Source organism: Chroicocephalus ridibundus, chromosome 1 (assembly GCF_963924245.1).
Source record: "Chroicocephalus ridibundus chromosome 1, bChrRid1.1, whole genome shotgun sequence".
NCBI classification, from domain to species: Eukaryota; Metazoa; Chordata; class Aves; order Charadriiformes; family Laridae; genus Chroicocephalus; species Chroicocephalus ridibundus.
The window spans coordinates 188,912,493-188,927,063 of NC_086284.1; the positions used below are offsets into that span (position 1 = coordinate 188,912,493).

Genomic DNA, 14,571 nt, shown 5'->3' on the forward strand with positions numbered 1-14,571 from the left:
ATTTAAATTCATTGTGACTCCATACTGAAATCTGATTTTTTTTAGATGGTCTTCTGGAGTTACATGCTTATCATATTTTAGTGCACACTAATGCAAATCTCTTCAAAGACCAGCAAAAATGATTTCTGAAGCTGCAAGTCAGACTAGTGTCAGAGAACAATACCAAAAAGTGGCTCATAGCTAATAGTTCTGAAGATAAAGTAAGAAGCAAAATAGCTTTAGCTGCATTAATCATGATGTGCAAAGACTCTCAATTTCCCACTTATTCTCATCTCAGAGGCATCTTATCTCTAAAACTGTGTATTTGGTGAATTCAGTAATTACATTACTTGAAAACTGAAATATGAATGGCAAAATGAAAAAAAATAAAATGTAATGAGTTGTTCCATGACCAACAAATGTAATGAAACACGATTTCCTACAGATTTGAGTCCTACTTCTCTCACACCCCTTAACCAAAATAATTTCGGCTTCTCTCCCACCGTATGTACTTCCTGACATCTCTTCTGGGCAGGAGACAGCACCTGCTGTGCTTAGCCTGGAGGTATGTATATGTTGATTGCTGCCAAGGAGAATATATAACAGCTTTCCACTCAGTAGGGCACTGATTTGGGTTTTTCCTCTTTACTGAGCCACGGCCATCATGAAACTTGTAAGAACTTAATTATCTTAAAAACTCACAGAAGATTTCCTTGCCATGTTGCAGGAGACAGGTCAGCAGTTTGAAACCTGATGCAGAGGACTGACAGACAGGAAGTGTTTGCACAATCCTTTGCTTCCTTAGGAAACAGGAAAATATTACACCACATTAAAGCTCCATTACACTAGTGGTGCTGGCAATACAAGCTCGATGGAAATTTCAGCAGCTTATTCTATTTATTGAGGTATGTAACATAAATGACTGGCACAATATATTTAAATATACATTAAAAGTATATTTTAAATGCATATTTTGAATTTTACATACATATTCTATACTATAGCTTTTATATATAATATGTATGTGTGTATGTAACTATATGTAAAGTGTGAAATAAAATCCAAAGTCTTTGAATTGTATTGATTTTTTTAAATTTTTTTTTAACTGTAGGCCCTCATCAAAATAGAAACCAGCCTAAATGGGTGATGAGGTACTTCTGATGCTCGCACACCTCTGAGGGTGGGCAGTTTGAGTACAAACTGACAGTGGTTTCTGCCACAGCTACATCTGAACACAGCCCCAGGACTCTGCCTAAACCATGCAGAGCGAAGAGCTGGAGTGGTTAGCAAGCCAGCTGCAAGTGCCGTGCGATTAGCTACTGGGTAATGAGTCTCTTCACGGGTTTTACTTTTTTCTTAAATTTTATCATGGACAGAAACAAGCTTTAGTTTTACTCTGGACTGAAAGAAAAGGCCAAGTGGGATTCTTGTCTCGCCCACCCTACTAGCGTCTCTTCCATGCCTTCCCCAGGGGTGAGCTGGCTTTCACCTGAATCGCAAGCCTCTGAAATCCTGCTCTTTAAGGCACAGAGCTGCTTAAATATTTTCTTCCTAAAACTCACGTTACCGTATATTCCTTTCTTAGTTCTACCTCTGAGGAATAGCCAGTGCAGGGTTTGGTTTGAGCACTCCGGAGAGACAACTCTCCTTGTTTGCCTCACTTGGCTTCCAGTCAGGGAAACCCTCTGACTCCTTTCCAGTCCCTGTGCTCCTCGTGGGGAATTTCCACATTCCCCTTCCCAGCCCCGCTCTGAGAGGCGTCATTCAGAGTTGAGCAGTATTGCTGGCAACCAGCTGCTTGTTTTACTGTAAAGTCATCCACGATTTGATTGCTCCTGTCACAATTTCCCAGATGCAGTTTGGCTATTACATGCAAATGTCTCTTATGAAATGAATATACAAAGCTAAATGAAATCCTCCTGTCAAAACAGAGGTTGTGATAAAGATGCTGCTCACAGAACAGACACCAAATTCACGCAGACATATTCCCAACCTCCTCAAACATCACCTGCTTTGAAAAGTATGGTTTTCCATTGTTCTGTGAAACAAGGGGAAGAAAGCTCAGGAATACACAAGTTGCTTCCCACAATTTAAATATGATCCTCAAAACAATTTTTGCGAGAAATGGTTATCAGGAGGGAAGTAACTGACAGCAAGCTAATGCAGCTCAGTAACGTACTCTTTCATAACTCTGCTGGTCTACTAAAGGACCTAAGTCAATGTGTTACTTTAATACTTGCATTTTTTTAACAATAGGCCCGAAATCTCACTACCATACATACTACTTTTCGAGGACCTCTCCACACAAGAATGTGACCAGTTGGTTCAATACTGCTGGGCTGAATTTCACCACAAAAGCTGATAAAAGGAATTTTGTCAAGTCCAGGAGATAAACAGTGCTGCAGGCACAAAAATGCATACGCATACGTACATAAGACATGCACACCACCACAAAAGGGAGCAGGGTGCAATACCCTAAGCAAGAGGTAGACTTCAATTGTAAGCCACAGCTCTCACCTGAGTTTGAACTCCGAAATATATTTGAAAGACAAATAAAGCTGAATTTCCTTAACCACCACAAATACACCATTGTTTCGGTTTTCTACTACTTTTTAATTTAAGATTAAATCCTTTATTAACTCCAATGCGTGTTGTAGCTACAGGAGAGTATTTTCATTTAGAATAATATTTTCATCTTCAAGCTCTGTCAGGAAACAGAAGAAGGAACATTTTCAAGATGCAATCTGGTCTGTGGCCATAAAGCAATGTGCTGGCATCTGCTGCCATCTTCTCTTTTCCCTGTGCTGACCTGGTAGAGAGACGGGGTATCTGGGGGGCCTGTCACCATCAGTGCTTCACACCTGCGATTTTTTACACAGGAAAATTACTCACTGCTTACAGGATCGCTGCATTAGACACTGCTAGTGTTATGATCAGGCTGGTAGGAACTCATAAGAACTATAAGGTGCACATGTGGTGGAAGAGCTCGCACCTTCAGTCTTTGCCTAAGAGAAGTGTGAGGATCAAGAAAAATTCTGCTTAGAATCCTGTTTCTTATGTCAGGTTAATGAGCCCTGCATTTCAGTGGAAGCAATTACTCCAGAAGGAAGGAAACAGTGAGAGAGAGAAAAAAGAGAAGAAAAATGGGGGAATATGGAAAGGATAAGAATGAAACAAAAAATGCTAACAGAAAAATAGTGATAAGAAACACCTGTACCACCTAGATCAGTTTGTATTGCACAGCAGTATGCAAACATCATCTTGCACAATTTCATACTTTGAATATCTATTTTTGACAGAGCTCTAGAAAGAAATTTAGGTTTCAAAATGAAGTTATCGCTAGTAAAATCAAGCAGTCCCTGCAGACCACCACCCCTCATGCTTCTGTAGAGAAAAGACCACTTCTAACAACATTTCTTTGGCCAAGCAGATTTCCTTTGCCACTACTCAGATGAAAAATGTGTCCAGCTCTCCGGAAATGCTCTGCAATTAGAGTCTCTGGTGATGGCAGACTCAAGTCTATTAAGAACATCAGATGATCCAGCTAACACAAATCTCACCTACAGCTGTGGAAACCACCTTTCTGATCCATTAACTACCCCACAGCTGACCTCATGGGAGAACATGCAGCGAACCTGCTGCCAACCAAGTTCTTCTCACCAGGAGATCGGCACAGAGTAGACAGTAGATGGGCTCTATCCTGTCTGCACCCGATGGGCATCCAGAAGCTGAACTCGTAATACTATTCCTCAAACTAATATTAGATTTTTCTGTGTTACTTCAGCAGCAGCACAGTGATTCCTAAACTAATTTGCAGAAGTCATCATTGAAATCTTAATGTTGTTTTGGCACTGACTGTTTTCATGGCATTTGCAATGCTCTGCACTTAAAGGGAGGTGCTAATTACTTTTTGAGAAACTTTAAAAGGTTAGAACAGTAGCCAACATACACTGCATATAAGCCAAATACTTTACAGGAGATTATTGAGAATCTCTGAAGATTATTCTGTACAGAAGAAAATAAAATCACCAAACCTATTGTACCCCGCAGAATAACTAAAATGGATATCATGCGGAAGAGACCAATACAATTAAAACGTACCTTGCTTATGTATATGCATGAATACATGTGTGTAGACAAATAGATGTATGCAGATGACAGAAAAAAAGACATAAGGAACAGTTAGCAACACTGTTGTTTAAATTACCATGATTCAGGATTAGCAGAGCACATGTAACTCAGCAATTTGTTATACCCCATCTGCAAAATCAGGCAGGCACTAGTGAATCATTCATAATTCATACTTGGATCACACTTTTATCTAGCTCTCCGTTACAAAGAAATATGTTTCTGCTATCCTTTTTCAATTTTAGAATGGTATTATTTTAAAGAATTAGCATGAAATCTTTTTTATAAAATGTAGCCATATCCCAGAAAGCTCTGAAGCAAACTCAGCGAGGACCAGGAAACCAGCTGAACATGCACTTCTGGTGTGAAGTTTTAGCCATCCCTGAAGAGATAAGCAAGAGAATTATATACGAATACATAATTATCCTTAGAATTAATATGTAAGTTATGCTTTTGTATTTGGTATAATTAGAACCAGTACATGATGTTAGCAAAGTCATTACTAGTACTCTGCATTTAATCCTTGAACCAATACCTCAAAAGGATGTTAAAGACTAAAGAAAAAATTCTAGACATGTCACATAGTCACATTCATGAAACTTGCCTCAGGCAAGACCTAAAGAACTTCAGCCTATCTGGTTTATCCAAAATAAAGCTAAGATGAAACAGCACATTCCACAAATCTCGGCAGAATAACAGATTTCATCCCATCTATAATGTTTCAATGTTTAATTTATTTTATTTTAAAATATATTTTAACACAGGGTGGGATTCATCCAGCCTATCGTTAAAAATGTCTGTAGTGTAAACCTTAATCTCCGATCTTTTTATCTGGTGTTCCTTCATAGTTAATGAGCATTTTTAATAGGGCAAGTATCAATAACTGGAACATCTTACTGAGACGTCTTTAAAAAAACCCCATGCAGTTAAAATTAATGTCTGCATCAGGGAAAGCTTCTGTGGTTTGCACTGTCTAGGGATTCCTTTTGCGTTTTAAACTCTATGAATCACTACTGCTTCGCATCAGTCTTGGAAGCTCCAGTAAGCAATTTTTTGCAGAGTTAGTCTCTTTTTAGTGAAAAACATGCACGGTTCTTGATGCGAGGTGAAAAGTCACATATCCAAGATGTCAGTCCTGCAAGGACTTTTGGTACACTCTGTTTTCAGCCATATAAATCTCTTCTTGTTTACTTATGAAAGCCAGGAACACGTAAGTGCCTTAATATCTTGCCTTGATTCAAACAGCTTTCAGCACACCTATGATGTAAGTGCCTGATATAGACCATTCCTTCCTCAAGAAAAAGAGGTGATATCCGTGACTCGACCCCAGCATTCGTATCAGCAGTCGGCTGAACAAACCTCTGGATAACCTTCCTCCCCCTGGCCCTGCCCAGGGAGTGCGGGGTGCTGACAGGTGAACTAAGGGAACGTTCTGAACATCTGCAGGGATCCTGCTCCTAATCTGCAATAAATCACGTTGTTTGTGCAACAAGTACTCCTTTTGAGCAAAATACCAGCTTAATTTCCTTCGCACATGAAGTGCTATAGGTTATTTTGGAGACTTGTATATGCACTCTTTGTCACTCCAGTCACTGCGTTTCCTCCAACGCTACTGGCTTTCCTGACCCAGTCTAGCAAAGACGTCTTTGCACACTCCCAATTAGGAAATGTCTATGCCTGACCCTCAGTATTTGCTGCTGATTTGATAATGATCCTATTCAGTGCTTCACAATAGCTAAGTATATGCTTCAATATTGTCCCTAGCAAAGTCAAAGGGTTTTATCGCTAGGCGCACTCAGGAGGTGTAGCATGCCCGTCACATTTTATCCCCACGGGGGGTGTAACAGTACCGAGGCATGTTAAGAAACTGCAGTGGTAACCACATTAAAACAGGTATGTAGCTACGAAGACAAACTTTAAAAAGAAAAATTAATTGTTGAAGGTACACAGTGCTACCTACTCACAGTAAAATGAGTTGAAGACAGAAATACACTTGACTCAGGTGGTCTTAGTAGGACGTACCTTGTCTTTTCGCAGTCCTTACTGCGTCAACCACCAGAGGAAATTACAACCCTGAACAAAATTTTTTGAACAGAAAAAGGGCACGATAAATTAGCTGGGCTGTTGCAATGTATGAGTGTATCAATCAATAACGCAGCCTCTGCAAATTTACAACAGTTTTAATAGAGAACTGCTGTGCATAGTGCTATTGTTTGAAAAAAACCTGTTAGTTTTCTTTCTAAAAAAAATAAAATTTCAAAAGCACAATAAACTACACTGTTAGGAAAGCTGGTGCATATCCAGCACAGCTCACAGGTGAAGACCTTTCCTGAAGACAATGCTCTACATTTACATTTCTGCCAGTTACACTGGCTGCTCCGTGAAGAGGAGCAGACCACTCCAACAATACAGCTCAAGGATAAGAATGTGGAGCAGCAGGGGCCAAGGCAGTTGAGTAATTCATCTCTCTTGAGAGGAACAAGACACGATTGCACTCTCTGTACTGGCTGGCACAAACTCTTCAACAACAATCTACTATGTGGAAAACAGACTGGCCTTTGTACTTTGTTTATGCCTTTACCAAGAGCATTGCTCTTAAAATACTTCGGTAATTCGAAAGTAATGCCCCCGATAAAAGGCAGCTGCATAGTTATAGAAATTAATGCACAATAAGTAGAATGTATCCTCTGAAAGCTTTTCCAGGAAAATGTTGATTTGAACTGCTTCTGCTCATTCAAACACATTGCAAGATTGCTGAGAAGCATTTAGTCTGAAACAACGGTTACATCCAAGCACAGATCTAACTCTTTCACACTTTGGGGCCTTGCAAACCTTACTTTAAATCGAAAGGAACTGCATTGCATCGTAGAAATACAACAATATATGGAAAGCATTACTTTTTAGTATCTGGATATTTAATTAGCTTATAGCATACTTCAAAGAACTTTGTTAGATGAGATGCTACAACTGATGCAACAATTAACACAGTGCCCTTACTCCTCCTGAATACCCACCAGAAAATATACTTGCCTCTCAACTTTCTCTTCTAATACATGACAGTCATCGTGCCTGGTCATATCACAGAATCATGCCTTTGAATCAGACGGTGGAAGAGGCACACAGTGGGCACCTTGTGCCGCTTGCCTGCAGCCAAACGGTGTCCTTCTCAGCGTCGAGTCCTACCAGAGAGCACTTTTCTGCTGCAGCTCAGCACGGCTCAGCATCTCCCCCCGTCCTGAACCACACACCAACAACTGGCAGATCCTTCCCGAGGCTGTCTAATCCCATAAGGTCAGAGAGTAAAAGGGAGGCTGCAATGTCGCATTACGGCTGCACTGCCCTCCCCCCAGCCTGTCATTTTACATGACAGGCAGTGTCGTAAGATGGTGATCAGAATTATACGCTTAGCATGTGGACTGCTCCCTCTGCGCATCCCAGGAGCTCAGGAGAGAGCCATGCAGGAGACAGGCAGCTTACTCCCAGCTGCTTCCTTCCCCGGGGAAAAGTTCTGGCTGGGGAATTGCACGTAAGACATCACACCTGACCTGTGGGCTTGCTGCAGCTGCACAGACCCACAGCCCTACCTGATGTCCCAGTGGGAGAATAAGCAACGCTATCTGCCACTGCAGGGAAGTGCATACTCCTGCACTTCCACCTCCCACTCCTCCGTAAGGCTCTTTGTCCTTCATTTTGCTTTTTTTTGTTTTTCAGCCAAAGAATAAAAGTAATATTCATCTTTAACTGATGGCAGTTATAAATTAGAAACAGCAGGAGACTGTGGCCATTTCAAATGAAAACAAAAAGCATCAGGTATATCCAGCTGCTCCTGGGATCACGAGTTCATTCGTACAGAACAATAAGCGGGAGAATTGTCGTTCTTTAATCAGAAAGTAACAGCATGTACCATGCCAATTATGGGCTTATTGGTAAGGAAAGTATGACGACATGTACACGGAAAATTGAGTGTGAGGAACAGCGCAACAAAGGTGGATAAAATCTTTCTCAAACAGAAAAGGTGCATTTGATGGACCTCATCTCAGATACAAAGCAAGTTTCAGGAATGAAAGATCTGTCTCATGAACACTTGTCCCAAGAAAAAAAAAAAAGATGTGCTAAGTTGTAATAAGATGTAATAAGCAGAGGACAGAACCCCTATGAAAGTCTGCTTGCAGCAGCGTGCATTGCTACAGGTTGAGAAGCGCGCTCTCCTCCCACATTGCCACACAAGGATGGCTAATAGCTCTGTCAGATCTGGCTGATAAGAAGCTCCACCTATACCTGTAAATCAAATTAAGAGCTTAAGCACAGTTTCTGTAAGGAGCAGAACTATTACAGTCTGGTATGAAGCTAAGCACAGTGTAACAGTATCCCAGACTCAGTAAGGGGTAAGTGAGCTTTATCCCATACTCATCATCCAAATGGAAAAACACTCACTGACATTCAGGAACTCTAATCAGGCACTGGAATCACAAATAACTACTAATAAGCTGCACTTATGTCTTTGTTAGTGTAGAAATCAGCTTTTTAGTATGTAAACAAAGCCAGTGAACAGAAGATTTAGCTCCGTCCAGAGATTATGTGATAAATCAAGGTCCAAAGACATGATCTGAAAAACACTATTTCTAAGGGTAGAAATCATGTCTGAAATCATGCCTACAACATATGCCATTTCACTAGCACTGAACAATACGGTATACTAAAAGTCAAGTCATTGTACTTTGGAAACAGACAAAACAGCTAAACATTTGACTCTATAAGAATGAATTAAACAGTTAAAACAGATTTTGGACTATTTTTCAAAGAGGTTAGCTAACGAAGACTACAAAATTAAGTTTGATCTACATTAATTTGTTCATTAAATTAACTGAAGCAGCATGCAAAATAGAAATGCAAGGAGGCATTTCACAAAAAAACCACAATACATAGAATAATTATTGTTATTTTCTTTATAATGCACAAATCCCTTGTGTTCAGTACTACACAAATATTCAACAAAACAGTTTTTCAATATATCATTCAAAGACGTCAAGTTTCAGACTCCCAGAACAATTTGGGCTAGAGGTAGATATCCACAGGACTCACTATAGTACTACTCTGAGATGGTGCCTTCCTTGACTAGCAGCAGAAAATTAATGAAGTTATAGGAGGTAAAAGACAAAGAAGTTTAACATGTCAGTGCTAAATAACTTTAAGCTAAGGAACCATGTTTTGCCATTAGAAGCCATGACTTCCTTTGGTCCTGTTCTACAACAGAATAGTGCATCTCATTTCACGCATTCCAAACCATACACTGAAAACCATTTCCAAAATTGTGTTAAAATGTCTCTTGTTTATGTTCTCACTTGAATGACAGTCTTAGGAATATACATTAACTTAATGCATTCTTTAAGTGACCTTCAGGTGGGATAAATAATGCCTGCATACCCCTAATGAAAATCTAAGCACACTGCTATATGCAGCTAGATGGATCAGAAATCACTACACACAGCTCAGCTGCCACTGTTATTTCAGCTGTCCATCTTACCAGACTAGCATCATCCGAGGCACGCAGTGTTGCTTATTGCAGTGCAACATGACTTTATAGGTAGCCCAAAGTTGGTCCACCTTCATATAGTGAATACAGTCATCACTGGGCTATGGCTTCCAATTGCCCAGCAATATGTATATCCAGAGCCAGGTCAGGAAGGGCTTCTTTAGCCTGCTCTAACCTGATCAGTGGGTACCATTAGTGGGTAACACTTCCATGTTGCAAACACATACACACTGTAGAACCCAATAGGTCATTTCTGAAGAGTCAACAAAAATACAGATCAGGTCTTATGCTTCTGTATTATATATACAAAAAGCTCATTGGGTGTGGTTTTCATGGCACTCAGAAGTACAGAGTACTCCAGCCTTCCAACAGAAACTGATGGATATACATATCAAATATCAATTCAAACCAGAGAAGCACTTGAATCAAAAAACCTTGCCAGCACACCGAATGCTAAATTGTTATATTTCCATATAGCTAACATTTAAAAACTAACCACGCTGATGAGATCAAAAGCACAACACTGCTTCTGTGCATTAGTTCAGCATAAATTTCTGAATTAACAATGTTTTTACCACTTTTTCCATTGCACTGGGACTAATCATTTGCTAATAAGAAGCTCGTATTTTTCCTTTCATTACTTAAACATGGTAATAAATAATTATTTTAAAACTGGATGTGAGAACTGAAAAGAGAAAAGTCACCAACCTCTAATAAGGTGGAGTCTTTTTCAATGCAGATCCAGAGGCAGTATCTAGAATTCAAAAAAGACGGGGTTCAGTTGTTTGCTCAACTCTCAATTTTTCAGTTACCAGTTCTGTTAGCATTTGTTATGCATACCTTCGTGACATTCTCTTATAATCAGCTTTTCCCAGATGTTTCCTGAAATTCATAAACATGTGGGTTTCCAGATAGTCACTTTCTTGCATAAAGATAAGACATATTAATAAAATCCCACCATAATTAAACTTTAAAAGCCGAGTGAGCTAGTGGGGTTTTAATTTTCCTGATTACTTGATATACAAGCTATTAAAGAATGCCTTTAAAAATAAGCTTGGGCGCACATTTAGCTATTTTTAAAGTCATTAATACCTTATCACAGAAACGTGATCCTAGAGGTCTCTCCTGCAGTATTTTACACTGAGATGCCCACTCAGATACATGCTGGTATACCACCACCAAAATCCTGCTTTCTCTAACACATTTAATTCTTCCCTTTATAGTACCTCTTCTGATGCCTCCTTATATTTGCCTCCATCCAGCAAAATTTGGCATGCCCTTCCAGAATGATTAAAAAAATATTTCCTCAGTTTTTGCTTTGATTTCTTCTTCTCAAACCTTCTCCAAATCACAGCTGCAGATACTGTCAAATTACCTCCAAATCTCCATTTCCTCTCTTAGCAGTTTGGGTGTAATATCCACTATACGCCTAGATCAGTGGATCCAAGGTAGGAACTACACTACACTGGCACTGCTTCCAACTTTTCAAACACTGCCAAGATCTAGCGCAACCCAAACACATCATATAATAGAGTACTCACTTCAGAAGCTGGCTGCATAAACTAACGGATTTCCAGCTCACCCCCATACCTGTATTTCCTTTTGTAACTGCAGTTCATCCCTATTATACAAAGAATTTTTAAGTTGTATTAATAGCCAAATGGACAATGATTTAAGTATATGAATGGGAGGTACAGAATTTTTTAGATGCATAAAGTCCAATTGCTAATTCCATGGGTGACATAAAAGACTCAAGTACTCAGGCTCCAAAGCTGTACTACTATCGGTAGCTTAGTCAAGGTATGCTCACTACTCTGTTTCTCTTGTGCTCTGATTTACTGCAACGCAAAATCAGATCTGCTCTTCAGTGATTTGATGACCATTTACAAGATTGGAAACGTAGTAATTTCTCGAAGGCTTCATTACGTTGTGTAATTCTACTTCTTTCCACATGTCTACGTAAAGAGACACAACTTTCTTGTGGCACCTCATCTCCGTGAGTTTAATGTCACAGTCTTTTCACTGTGCTGAGAGGACAAAGACAATGACTGTACTTCCAGACTCATCCCTTCTCCCTCTTATAAAGTAAGTGTACATTGGGGTTTAATCCTTCTGCTGCTGCTGACCTGGACAGAATATCAGAATATTCCCCATCTATAAGGAGCATTTGTATTATTTCTACCTCCTTGTAAACTACTCCTGAGAATCTGTGGACAAAAATAATTCAAACTAATCTTCAAGAGCCACACAGCCAAAAGGACTCACTTTGTCATGCCTACATTTCAGTCTCCATTCACTCCCTTGCTGAGTACATATTTGCATGGTCATAAGTCTTCATAACTCTGAAAACTGGTTTTCAAGCAACACATCTCAAGTAGGAAGTTCTTGGAGTAAGAAGTTATTGAGTACATCATCAGGATAATGCAACATATTCTGTCATTTTCCCAACACTTAATATGAAGGTTTACATGTTTGCTTCATAATGTATTAGCTGGGGTGGAAAATAAACACAGAAAAACCAACCTCAAGGTTCTGAATGGTTTTCTGAAATGACAAGCATTTAAAGAATGTCAATTTCACAATGTATTTTTCTAAAGTAAAGGCTTGAGAGCTATTCCCCACCGCAGCGCAACACCCTAACAGTGCTATGCAATAGTCTTTCTATAATATTCTATATATTATTTTCCAGGATCCATCTGTGTTACACCAAACTCTGCACTTGTTCTTAATAGCTTTACATTCATTTCTTTCAACTGAAGCTTACAACTGCTATGCAACGTAGGAAGCAAAGAAAGGTTTAAAGAAATCAACAGACATTAATTTCTTCCACAACAGGGCAACCCTTGGTTAGAGATAAACTGTGATAGCTGTTAACACCTTCCTTCCCTTTCACCAGTAACTCTGGATATTACTGCTCCATCATTTGTGAGTATTTCACCTCTGAAGTTTTAATTTTACCTTTAGAAACCTATGTATTGTGGAAAAGCCTGTCAAACCAAGGCAGTTGCTAAAATAAAAAGACAGACTATGGACATTAGGGAACTAGAAATGCCTTTTCCAGGTGTGAAATGCAGAGGGACTACAGAAAAACTATGGGGCAGAGAATTGTGTCATTTTGATTTAGAACACAACATGGATTATCTGCAATGGTGCTGTTATTGGCGGAAAAGATTAAACATCCAGGAATAGTCAAAATGGTAATCTTTCTTGCTTATATAGTTAGTGTAGGATCATCATAATTTTTAAACTAATCTGCTGAAGAACACAGTACACATCATAGACACAGGGTGAGAGGAGCCCTTCTAGCTCGGTGTATTGACCTGTACAATGGTGAGCGCTGTGTGCTTATGGACAGAATGTAGGAAACAGGATGAAGGATTTTTGCTCTGCTGTACTCTACACGACTTAAATGAGAGAGAAAAAAACACACCAGTAAAACCAAACACAGATTCAGAGAGGTCTAAAAGTGAAAGAGCTCTGTAGGCCTGTTGCCCACAAATATAAGGGAGACAGGCCTATAAACTTGAGTATTTTTCTGTCTTTTATTCTCCAGAAAGAGAATTTGTTGACACCTATTAAAAACCCCTTTCAACAAACCAGGCAAGTGCTGGCACTTTGAATGTGCCCAGGCAATACCCAGGCTTGGAGACCAGTGACATCCCAGGGGATGTCCTGTCTCGCTCCTGGGTGGCAGGTGACGCTGCTCAGACCTCTGTGCTTGCCACAGGCACAGTGCATGGATGAAGATGCTCCAGCAGCATTCATTCCTGGTGACAAAATAAGCCGTCTTCACAGACCACTCTGAGAACCTTCACAGCGTATTTTCATATACTCTTTCATATCCAAGCAACGACACTGGAAATGTCATTATTTGTATCTATTGATATGTATTGACATGAATTGAGCCACTGAGTCATCTGGGAAAGCTGTGATACTTCCACCTGATGTTTTCATTTTATGAGAACAGGCAGACAATATTGCATCAGGTGTTCAAAAACGTGATTTGATTATTTCAGCTCATAACATAATGAAGACAGGCAGAAGATTATTTTTTTTTTCAATTTTATCCCACTTTTCCCATTCACAGTGGGCTGTAAAAGATAATGAAGTAATTTTCTTGAATCTCCATACATGAAAATTTATAGACAACCACAGAGAATTTTAGATCATCTTTGCAGATCTAAATTCACTTCTTCAGCCTCAACCACAGTGTGAGGCAATAGAGCGCTGCGATGGAGGAGTGTTACTGCTGAATTCAATAATGCCTAAGCCATCAGAAGTAGCTCTTGAAAAAGCCACTTGTGGTCTTTGCTTATCAGAGGGACCCGCCAGTTCAGCACCAGGCACTGGTTGTGCACAGCAATGGCAAAAAGGTTCATTATAAATTAACCTCTGCTCAGAAAACAGCTTTTTTTTTTTTAATACTTATTGTATATATATAAATTAATTACAGAGGACACTATAGGAAGAATATGGCATGCAAAACATCACTCATGGAAAATAAACATGGAGAAAATGAGAACTTTACCAAACTGAAAGAGGATTGATTTGTTTATATCAGAAAGATACTATTATCTACTTAGGAATGGCTTCTGGATGAGAACATAGTATTCAGAGTCCTGCATAAATACAAAATGCCATGATTTTTGTGCATGTCAAGGAGCTTAGATTTTCCAAGCTCCAAAGAGCTTGGAAAGGTGTTATCTATCTAGAGATATTAAGGTTCAATTGAAAATGAATACACTAGTTTGTCACGCTAAAAAAATGACCTTAGTACCAACCATTAGACGAAGCATTTCTAAAGGCATAAATTGCATTCAGATTTAAGCTCTGACTCAGAACGGTATGGACCTCTGGCATTTTTCTAGTAGCTTTTGTCAAAGCTGTTAATTTGCCTCCTTTCCAAAGGAGCCCTCCTCTGCTTTTTCACC

General features: G+C 39.5%; 1 protein-coding gene across 1 annotated transcript in view; it reads right to left on the reverse strand.

Moving 5' to 3' along the window:
- The window catches only part of CNTN1 (contactin 1), a 259,935-nt gene that overhangs the window by 169,745 nt on the left and 75,619 nt on the right, over nt 1-14,571 (reverse strand). The window contains exon 2 of the mRNA XM_063323139.1: nt 10,349-10,394. The gene's annotated coding sequence lies outside the window, so the exon portion shown is untranslated. The remainder of the gene's footprint in view (nt 1-10,348; nt 10,395-14,571) is intronic.